This window comes from Salvia hispanica, chromosome 5, assembly GCF_023119035.1.
Source record: "Salvia hispanica cultivar TCC Black 2014 chromosome 5, UniMelb_Shisp_WGS_1.0, whole genome shotgun sequence".
Taxonomy (NCBI): Eukaryota; Viridiplantae; Streptophyta; class Magnoliopsida; order Lamiales; family Lamiaceae; genus Salvia; species Salvia hispanica.
The window spans coordinates 25,155,441-25,165,621 of NC_062969.1; the positions used below are offsets into that span (position 1 = coordinate 25,155,441).

The 10,181-nt window shown below is 36.7% G+C and overlaps 1 pseudogene; it reads left to right on the top strand.

Annotated features, from left to right (window-relative positions):
• Nucleotides 1-8,362: 8,362 nt before the first annotated feature.
• LOC125186382 lies at nucleotides 8,363-9,173 on the top strand (annotated as a pseudogene).
• The last annotated feature ends 1,008 nt before the right edge of the window (nucleotides 9,174-10,181 follow it).

Consider the following 10,181-nt stretch of genomic DNA (forward strand, 5'->3'; position numbering starts at 1 on the left):
AGATACAGAAGATTTGGTGTTTTCTATTTTATTTATCAACTGGAAAACAGAGTGCAAAGCACTAAGAAGGATTCCGACTAATGTTTTATTTCACTTTCAAAACAAAGTGAACAACGAAACCCATTATTACATGTGTCAAGTGCGAGGAACAAACTAGGGAAGAACTTTTACAACTATTATACCATGTCAAGAGTCGCTCTTTATACTTCTATTATTAATCGATATTAATATTATTATTTTGATGTTATAAATTAATAATTAATTTATTTTTTAATATCATTCAAATATATTTAATTATAGTTATACTTATATTTAATTATTATAACAATATTATTGTTATAATACTAAAAACTAGTTGTAATTAAAAAATAATTATAGTATAATTATTTAAATTATAAATCACATAATATTATATAATAATAATATAATAATAATAATAATAATAATAATAATAATAATAATAATTATTATTATTATTATTATTATTATTATTATTATTATTATTTTATATTAAATTAATAATTAATTAATATAGTCTTAATAAAAATTTAAAATTGTGAATTGTATTCATGATGATATTAAGAGTTGAATTTTTTAGTTAGGTGTTTCAACCCCATGTATAAAATAATTTAATCAAAAATATTTAATCAATTTAAATATTTTAAATAATTAATTTAATTAGATGTTTGTTCTTGATTTATATGATGAATGCAATTAAATGTATATATAAAACACTAAAAAGAAAGAAGAAAGAAGAAAAAGAAGAGAAAAGAAAAAAAGAGGAAACATAAACCAAGGAGAAAAAGAAAGACGAAAGGAAGATAAAATACTAAAAAGAAAGAAGAAAATGAAGAAAAAAGAAAGAAGAAAAAAGGAAATAAGGAACGAAGAAAAAAATAATCACATGTTTGGTTCTATTTAATCGAAATTTCCCAAAATATTATCTATAACCAAAAAATCATATGTTTGATACCTAGGGTTATTTTTGTCACGGAGTACTAAAAATGATATAAAATAAATATCAGGTATCATTTGCTTGCGAAAGTGAAAGATCATGTACCTATGAAGTTCACTCTTCTATAAATACAAGAAAGCAAAATGTATATGTGGTTGGTTTGTCTCTTGGTGTACATTTGACATTTTGCAGATTAAGGCTTTTTCATGAAAAAGTTCTTTTTGCTACTACTCTAAACTGAAGAATATTTTCAATCTTTTTGTCATTGGTTGTAAATCACTCTCCTTCTTTTGATAATAGTTCAACAATTTTACTATCTTAAGTCTTCTTGATTTCATTGTGTTTGATTCATGCAACTACTGAATTTCCCATTTAAAGTTCGGATACAAGTTCTGAATGTTGATTTGAGAATATACACAACTCCAAGATAGATGAGTTATCCACCTTACTAAACAGACGAACATTTTGATATATCTAATTGTGTAGTAGAGCCAGAATATCAAAAGACCAAAACAAGTTTACATACTAAGATAGCTGCAAATCATTGCTTTTCCAATCGCACATATATATTCTCAACATCCACTAATTCAATGTTATTTGATTAAGTTTAAGCTATGTTTGTGGTCCCTTGACCCTTGGGAAACATTATTATTTGAATGTCCAATTTATTACAAATCGCAACTTCATAGTGTTGGAATAATTGAATGAACAATTACATAAAGCTCTCTATGATGATTAACCGAGAACAACGGAGAAGGAGCATAAACTGTAGAGCGGAAGCGTACCTTGATCCATATCGAATTGAAAGGCGGAATTGCTTAGCAGCGGCTATGGATCTTCCAAACGATCAGAGACGTCCTTCATAATAGTTTGCCGAGAGAATACAGAGATATTGAACGTTCTTCTGACGTCTGGGGACCATAACCCTAGCTTATATTTATATTAAATATAAACCCCTTTATTTTCTATTCGGTCCCTCATCAAATAGAAAATCACTTTATGGTATCTACACTTATTTCCATAACAATTAAATACACTTTAGCCCAAACCTTAATCTTTATTGGATCACTTTAATTGGGCAACTGAAAGATAGCCATACACATTAAATTAGTCATGTGGAAGCCCAAATTTCTAACACATAGTCTCTTCTCTTTCTCCCTGCATAAAGAAGTTGTGTAGTTGTGGTGTGGGTTGATTAAAATCCAAACAGTATCGTTGGGTGTTTTGGTGATTTGTCTACTTCATGAAAGAGAGAGTTGATACATGCATAGGAATATTGAAAGAAGGGGTGGATGTGTGAGTCAGAACTTGGCGCTTGCACACCAAGCAAACAAATTGATGACATTTGTGGAAAATGAGAAAGTCATGGGACCCTACCTCCAAATATTGGATTTTGACCGACCCCTACTTATTTATTTTACGTTGATATTTTAATCGACGACCTTGACTAGATCAATATATCTATTCTGTAATTTGAATATAAACTCTTTCCTGATATAACAATATAAGATAAAAATGAAATGACAAATTCTCTATATTCTCTTCGCCATTTCCATTTTTTAATATGATTAAGAATTACTCCCTATTCAATTTTCTCATTCATTCCATATTACAAGGGATTTAGATCCGCGGCTGTGCATTCAACCATAGCAGTGCCCAGTGAATGTTATTCCCGTGTCCTATAAAAATATGGGCACTTCCATTTTCGTTTGTTCCACAAGAATATGCGCACTCTATTTTTAAAAAATTATCTCAATTTGTTACTCTTATACATCAACTTATTTACAACTTATACCACCATTAAACACTACAGTGAAGCATGTTTGGTATGGTAAATAACTCATCTAGGAATAGAATTCCACAAACAAATTTGTCATTTTTTTTCATAGAATTTCATCCCTAGATGAGTTATCTATCATACCAAACATGCAACACTTCTTTAACTTACCTTCTTCTATTCGCTCTTATTTACCAACTTTGGCATAATTCTCATGTCATATCAATTGTTCATATTTTTATGGGATTAAGAGAGTATTATATGAACTTAATGATTTCTTGATATTAAAAAAAATGAAAGATAAAGATGAAATGACAATTTTTTTATATTCTCTTCTCCAATTCCATTTTAATAAAAATAAGAATTACCATTCCATTATATAAGAAGGGCATAGCTTTCAAGTTGACGTTGTGAATGTCATAAATGAAAATAGATTAAAAGTGAGAAGTTTGATCGTAGATTAAAATAATTGATGATAATAATTATGGCTTGATTAAGAAGCAATAGCAATAGCAATAGCACGTGCCGGCCCATGAGTTAAATAATATGTTTGCTTGTGATTCAAGCGTTTCGCATCACCAGTTGACTTTTAGCCACTCTCTTCTCAAATTCTGATTCATTATTTGGCCCAGGGGTGGGGGTTGGGGGGTAGTGGTATGGCTAAGGGATTCACACACTACTATTCGCTAGACCCACTCAACAAAATATGAGCTGTGTTGCAATCCTTTATTATAGTACTATCATGCTAAATTATTCTAGGTCATAATTAGGCTTAAGGTGTGAGAAAATTAAATTTAGGGTGTTAATGGGGTGGGAGAGTATGGGCCAAAACAACTAAATGCACGTTAGGATGGACCCATATAATATTCAGCTTATGATAAAGTAGGCCCATCAAATCAATCACACTATAGTAATTTAAAAAACATTGAATATAGTAACTATCCTGATCTTGGGCATTTTTTAAATTTATTCAAGGCAAGGTTTACTATAAAGAGCTTTTTTTTTCAATGACAATTCTATCTTTGAATCATAGAAGAGCTTCTTTTTTTCTCTTTTCGTTGTGATGTAGGAGTTTACACATTGTTGTTGGTTCGTAAGAATATTTTGTTATTGTCTAGTTATTTGTTAGCTTTGTCAAACTTTCTTGCTAGTCTCTTCTTTAGGGACTGTTTATGACTGATCGGGAAAAAAAAAATTAACTCCAAAAAGAAGAGTGGACAAATTATATTGGAAATTTGTGTTCATGAAAAAAATTGGAGGTGCTGTTCCATGGAGCATTGGTGCAAGAGAGTCTACTATAGTTGGTAATTATTGGTAAAAGTTTGGTGAAAAGTCAAGAGTATATGATCGCAGAATAATTATGGCTATTTTTTATTGAATGAAATAGTGGTTATTTGACAATTTATGGAGCAGCCCAATGTCCATCAACATCATGTGAGGTAGTGTAGCCCACAAAAGCAAATCATATCAGACATCCTCACAATTGTGTTTTCTTCTTTGGCTAGTATTTTGAAAGCGAAATAACTATTTATATAATATTAGTAATATTTTATTTTATCTGAATAAGTTCAATCTATAAGATGTTGATGAGATTTGAATTCCTGATCTGGACGCACAAAATGGAAATTTCAAGGCACAATCTTCCTCCACTTCGAAAATTGATTAAATTACACACATAAGTATATATCAATGATATTCTACTTCCATTTTCCAAGTGTTTTCACATTATTAATTAATACGTTAAATTTCTCAGAACCGTAGATACTTGAGATGGTGTCAAAGTTAGAGAATCCAAGTTGAGTTTGGCATTCTATAAACACAAGTTTGTGGGTTTTAAATACACGCACTTCTCATTATTTATTTTGTAGTGCGAGTATTCTTAAACCAAGTGGTCACATCAAGATATGTGAAAAGACATTGCTTGGTGAAAATGTGGCTCATCTCGTGCGAAATTTCGCCTTTGTTCATCTTTCAAATAAAATTCAACACTATAGTTTAGGATACGAATGGCACTTCAGAAGTTGAAGAGGATTCCTGTGCACTTCCTTCGTCCTAAAAGAATATGCACTTTGAGTTCAACACGAATTTTAACATAAAATTGATAAAGTAAAAGAGAGGTAACGAGAAAAAATAATTAAAATATTGTTAGTGGAGAATGAGTCTCGTCTCATTGGAGAAATAATAATTTCTAAAATGAAAGAATGAATATATTCTTGTGGGACGGAGAGAGTATTATGTAAGGAAGACCAAAGACCCGGAACACGTTCAACTGCAAGACATTGAGCAGTCTTAAGTATCATTGTTGCTACCGTTGGAACCCTTACACATGTCTTCCCAAAAGTATTTGACTATGTGCTTCTATGTATGGAAGGGTTTCCCATTCCACGTATTTTATGGAAACTTTGATATATATGTCTATGTTAATACATGGTCTATTTGAGATGCTGGGATTAAAGTACTTTTCCAAGAATTTGAGCTATGTCTAAAAAATAATTTAGAAGAAACTGTTGTTTTGAAGGCTTGGTATTTAGCTTAAAAGTTGGTATCCATAGTTTCCTTTCCCAAGAGAGCGATGAATAACAAATCGACTAACATAAAAAGATGAACGATAATCGATGATCTCAAAAGAGTCAATTCCTTGACACCCCCCCCCCCCCTAAGTTTTTAATATCTTGCCTCATTTTTTGTTGGGGTTGTGCATGGTGCTTTGTGGTTGTTGTCTAATTGTGGCTCGGTGTTTATGTGTTGCATAGTTAGGTAGCGATGACTGCTTCGTCCCTGTCTCCCCAGATAGGATGATACTTATTTGGTGCTCTCTATTATTTTTGAGTATTTTATGTTATTGCATTTTCTTAATTATTGGGGTAGATTATAGTAGTATTTTTTTGTGTGTGAATTAGTACTATTGTCTTTAATTTCTTTTCTTACTTGTTTTTACGTTGTTGCTCATATAAAAAATATCCATAAAAAAAATTAGGCGAGTTCATAACATGTGAAAATGTGTTGAGCAATATTGTGCGTCCATAACATTCTTTCATCATGAGGAACGTTGATGGAAGATTGGAAGATATAAAGGTCCTGATTAGGGGTGTCGAAACGGGTCCCCTATAAATATTTCATCCTTTCCTCCATTCATCCCCCCAAACTTCATTCACCAAATTTTCAATCTTTTTCTCTCCATCTTTATTAAATGAGTTGATTCATCGTCTCGTGCTCGTCAGAGAAATTCACATTCTTCTTGAAGAAGAGGTCCTCCCCTCCCCGGATGGGTTTCGGGTTTCGCCCCAACGATCAACAACTTCTGCGTACAAAGGGGATCGCTCGAAGCGCCCCCCCAACGGGCCCAAACCCCGGCGGGGCCCCCATCCCTCGCAACCACCTTTTCGCACGATCGGCGCCCATTAGCGGAGGAACCCCGTTATCCGGGATGTATTTTGTCGCCGGTTCGTCCCGGCTCTCTCCATTTTTTCTTGTCGCGCGTTACCCAGGTTGGCTCCCCGAGGCCAGGGGAAAGCCGGACTATCGCCCCTACAAAAAGCCTTGTTGCCCCGGCGGGTTGGATACGGAGGGGCGCCGACATGTTCGATGAGTTCCAAAGCGGCGGAAACGCCGAAGTGCGGAAATTTCGTCGGGGGGTCGAAGGGGGGACACATTCGCTCGCCCGGGCCGGGGCCCCCCGGTTTTGGTTTGGAGGACCCCGACTTTGGGGATGCTCGCGGCATCCCCCATGCCGGGGGTGGAAGAAACGCCGCGTGGGGGGGTTTCCCCCCGGACAAAAACGTCCCCATCATTCTTGAAGCGTTGCCGACCAACGGCTTTGGATTTTGGGATGCATTTTGGTATCCGGGGGAACAACGCCTAAATGTTCTCAAATTCCTCGCCCCTTTTCAACGGCGGATCCGGGTTAGGCCCCCCCGAATTCACGGCCCCAGCTGTGGCAAACATGGGGTCTGGGCGCGGCATCTTCCGAATGGCCGTGTTTGAAGCGTCGGATGCCCACTCGGAGATGAAGAAGGTATTTTGCCCAGCGCAAAGTCGCGCGCAAAGGGTTGGAGAGGGCTTTTGGGGTGCTCAAAGCGATTTCCGGTAAAAGGGGCCCGCGCTTTTTCACCCCGGGGGTATTGGTATCATGTATGCGTGCATCATCATGCATAACATGATCATCGATGATGAACACGGGCCCCCGTCCCCAACGACCCAAGTGTTGCATCTAGTCCGGTGTCTAAACCAATCCCCCCGCCGGTGTCCCGCACAACGAACATAAACGGTTCCGGGCGTTCATGGACATACCCAAGGAGACCCTCAAGCACTACAACACGATATATCGAAAAATTGTGGGAAATGAAAACGCCCAGCCCTTGAATTTTTTTTTCTTTAATTTTTTTTGTTTTTTTTTTTATTCGTGTTTTTTTTTTTTTTTTTTTTTAATTTTTTTCGTTGTAATGTGCCCGTGTTTAATACAACGAACTTTATTTTTTTTGTTTTATCTTATAAATTAAATAAGTAGCTTTTTTTATATATAAAAATAAAAAAATTTAAAATTTTGGGTGATGAAAAATGAAATTTTGAGTTGGGGAGAAATAAGGGAGAAATGGGAGAAAATTGCGAGGTTGGGAAAAAAGTTGGAAAAATTGGGGATAAATTTTTTTTTGATGTGGCGGGAGTTAGGGAGAAATAAGGGAGTTTACCCCCAAACCATTGGGGGGCTTTAACTTTATTAATTAATTTTTGAGAATTGAGATGAAGCATGCAATGTAATTGTAATTTTGATTCTCCCTGTGTTTAAAATTTTAATTTAAAAATGTTTAAATTTTCCCCCTTCATTTGTTTAAGAAATAAGGAATTAAAAATTTATATTTTTTAAAAAAATTGAAATTTTGTTTAAATTTTCATGTTACAAATTACCCCCTAAATATTAAACTCAAATTCAATTAGAATGCCAAAAAATCCAAACTCCTAAATTCAAATCACCATTAAAACAACTAAATATGAAAAATTAACAAAGTAACCAACAATGTCTCACTTTCATGTGTAAATAATCAAACCAAAAGACCAAATATTAAAATTAAAAATATAAAATATAAAATATTAATATACATCGGGTATGTACAACTTGAGGGGAGGGGGTACCCCGCAAAAACCCAAAATAGTCTACCCATCCCCCCCTTACCGACCCTGGAGGGCCCGTCCGAGGGTATCGGGTCGGTTGGAACCCCGTTACCCATTTTTGGCCACCCCTAGTCCAATATGTTGAATTGTAAAAAAAATTTAAATGGACACTATTAATTTATAAAAGGGGGCCCGAACCATGACTTTGTGTACGGTTCTCGAATACAAATCTTGGGCGGTCATAAAAATAGGCTGCTCATGACCCGACCTTTCGGCCCGGCCCCACTGCAAGGGCAACGACCCTATATTTCCCGCCAAAAAGAGACAGCTCTCTATTCCCTTTCTCGAAACCAGTGTCCACGCCACGCCATACGGTGTCGTATGTGTATATTATCTATCCTTATACACTCAACTCCTTTTCCTTTAATGCTCACTGTTTCTCCCATTTTCCCTTTTCCCCCTCTCTCTCTCCCCCCTATAAATCCCGCCCCTCCACTCTCACACACTTGGAGATCCTCTTTTTCACCTTTCGATCTCTCTCCCAAATCAAACACAAGTGGAGGAAGAGGAGGAGGAGTGGACCTTTGCTTTCAATTGATTGTGATTTTGGCTGATCTCATGGAAGAGCAACTTCAACCTTGGGTGAAATTCGCAGAGCACGTCGTCACCACCAACAAGCTCATCAACAATCCCCCGAGAGCAAACTCCACCGCAAAGTCGTCAGATTCGTCCTCCTCGACGCCGACGCCACTGACTCCTCCGGCGACGAGTCCGACGCCCCGTCCACACAGTCCGCCGCCACGTCGAGGAGATCACCTTCAACGCGCCGGCGCCGACGCACCGCCAGACCAAGAAGGGCGGCGGACGCGCCTCGCCGCGGGAAGTTCCGCGGCGTGAGGCAGCGGCCGTGGGGGAGGTGGGCCGCCGAGATCCGCGACCGGCCCAGGGAAAACGGGTCTGGCTGGGCACCTACGACACGCCGGAGGAAGCCGCCACCGTCTACGACAGGGCCGCGCTCAGGCTCAAGGGCGCCGCCGCCGTGATCAATTTTCCCCTGAGCCGCCGCCGCATGCTCTGACGGAGAGTGACGCCGTTTCCTCGGGGAAGGACGCCGCTCTGTCCCCGACGTCGGTGCTCCGCTGCGAGGATTTCACGGCGTTTGATGGCTCGGCGCGGACTTCGGGTTTGACCTGGACTGGGCGTTGAGTTTGCCGGTGAAATTTACGGCGGAGGAATTCGGCGAGTTTGACTTTGATGACTTCATTAATGAGCTAAGGTGACGTCAGCGTGTCGGGGGCTTAGTTGGCGGGAATGCTCCTGGACTTTTTTAATGCTGTGTGTGTACTGTATTTAATAGTAGCCGTACACGTATTATTATACACGGCGATTTTTTTTGCGAGGGCATTTTTTGGGGTACAATTTATGGTGGGGAATTTGTGATACTATTGTTTATTGTAAGTAAAATTATGGTAGCATATCAAAATTTCAACAAGTAAAAAAAGTTTGTACCTAAAGTTTTTTCGAGTGAAAAAGTTTGTACAACTCTCAATGCATATTTATTGACTTGGGGAAGATCGAATATGAGTCCGATATTGAATTGAAATATCCAATTTACTAACTAGTAGTAGTACAATTAATATATTGTCTCTGATTTCTTATTGTTAAATCTTGCCACGCATTTTAATAACTAAGTGGAGCCAATAATCATGTTAGTATTGGGTAGCATAGTGAACAAGACGCCAAAGAATGATTGCTGGTCTCAAGTAATGTTGTAATCTTGAAAAGTCTCGAAAGATACTAAATTTGAATTTTAATATACAAGTTGTTGAATAGAATGAGTTCCATTTGAATAGTTTCAATTTATGCATAAAACACACTCTTAGCTTAGTGTGTTTAAAACTCTATTTTTTCCTTGTCACATATGTTCAACCCAGTGCCCATATTTTTTCGCATATATTTTCCCCCTTCTGTTGTTTTAATATAGATGATTATTCGATTTGAGAAATAATTTTTTTTTTTGATTTTTTAATGAATTTATATTTGGACTCATTCTCTTTGAATTTCGATGAATATAACGTGTTCAACAAGTTTCTAAAATTACTAATACAAATTAAATACTAGTTTTGATATATATTATAGGTTGATATATTAATATGCGGTGTTCTTTACACAACGTAGTACTTTACCGGGTAATTAATTTAAATTAATGGTTGAAATAACAACAACAATGCTAGGGTCTTACTTATTAATTTGTTCATTTAAGTCTAGTAACTAGGCTGTGGAATTATGTTCCGCTATAGATTAATACTGCATGTATCAATATTGGTATATACTCCTATG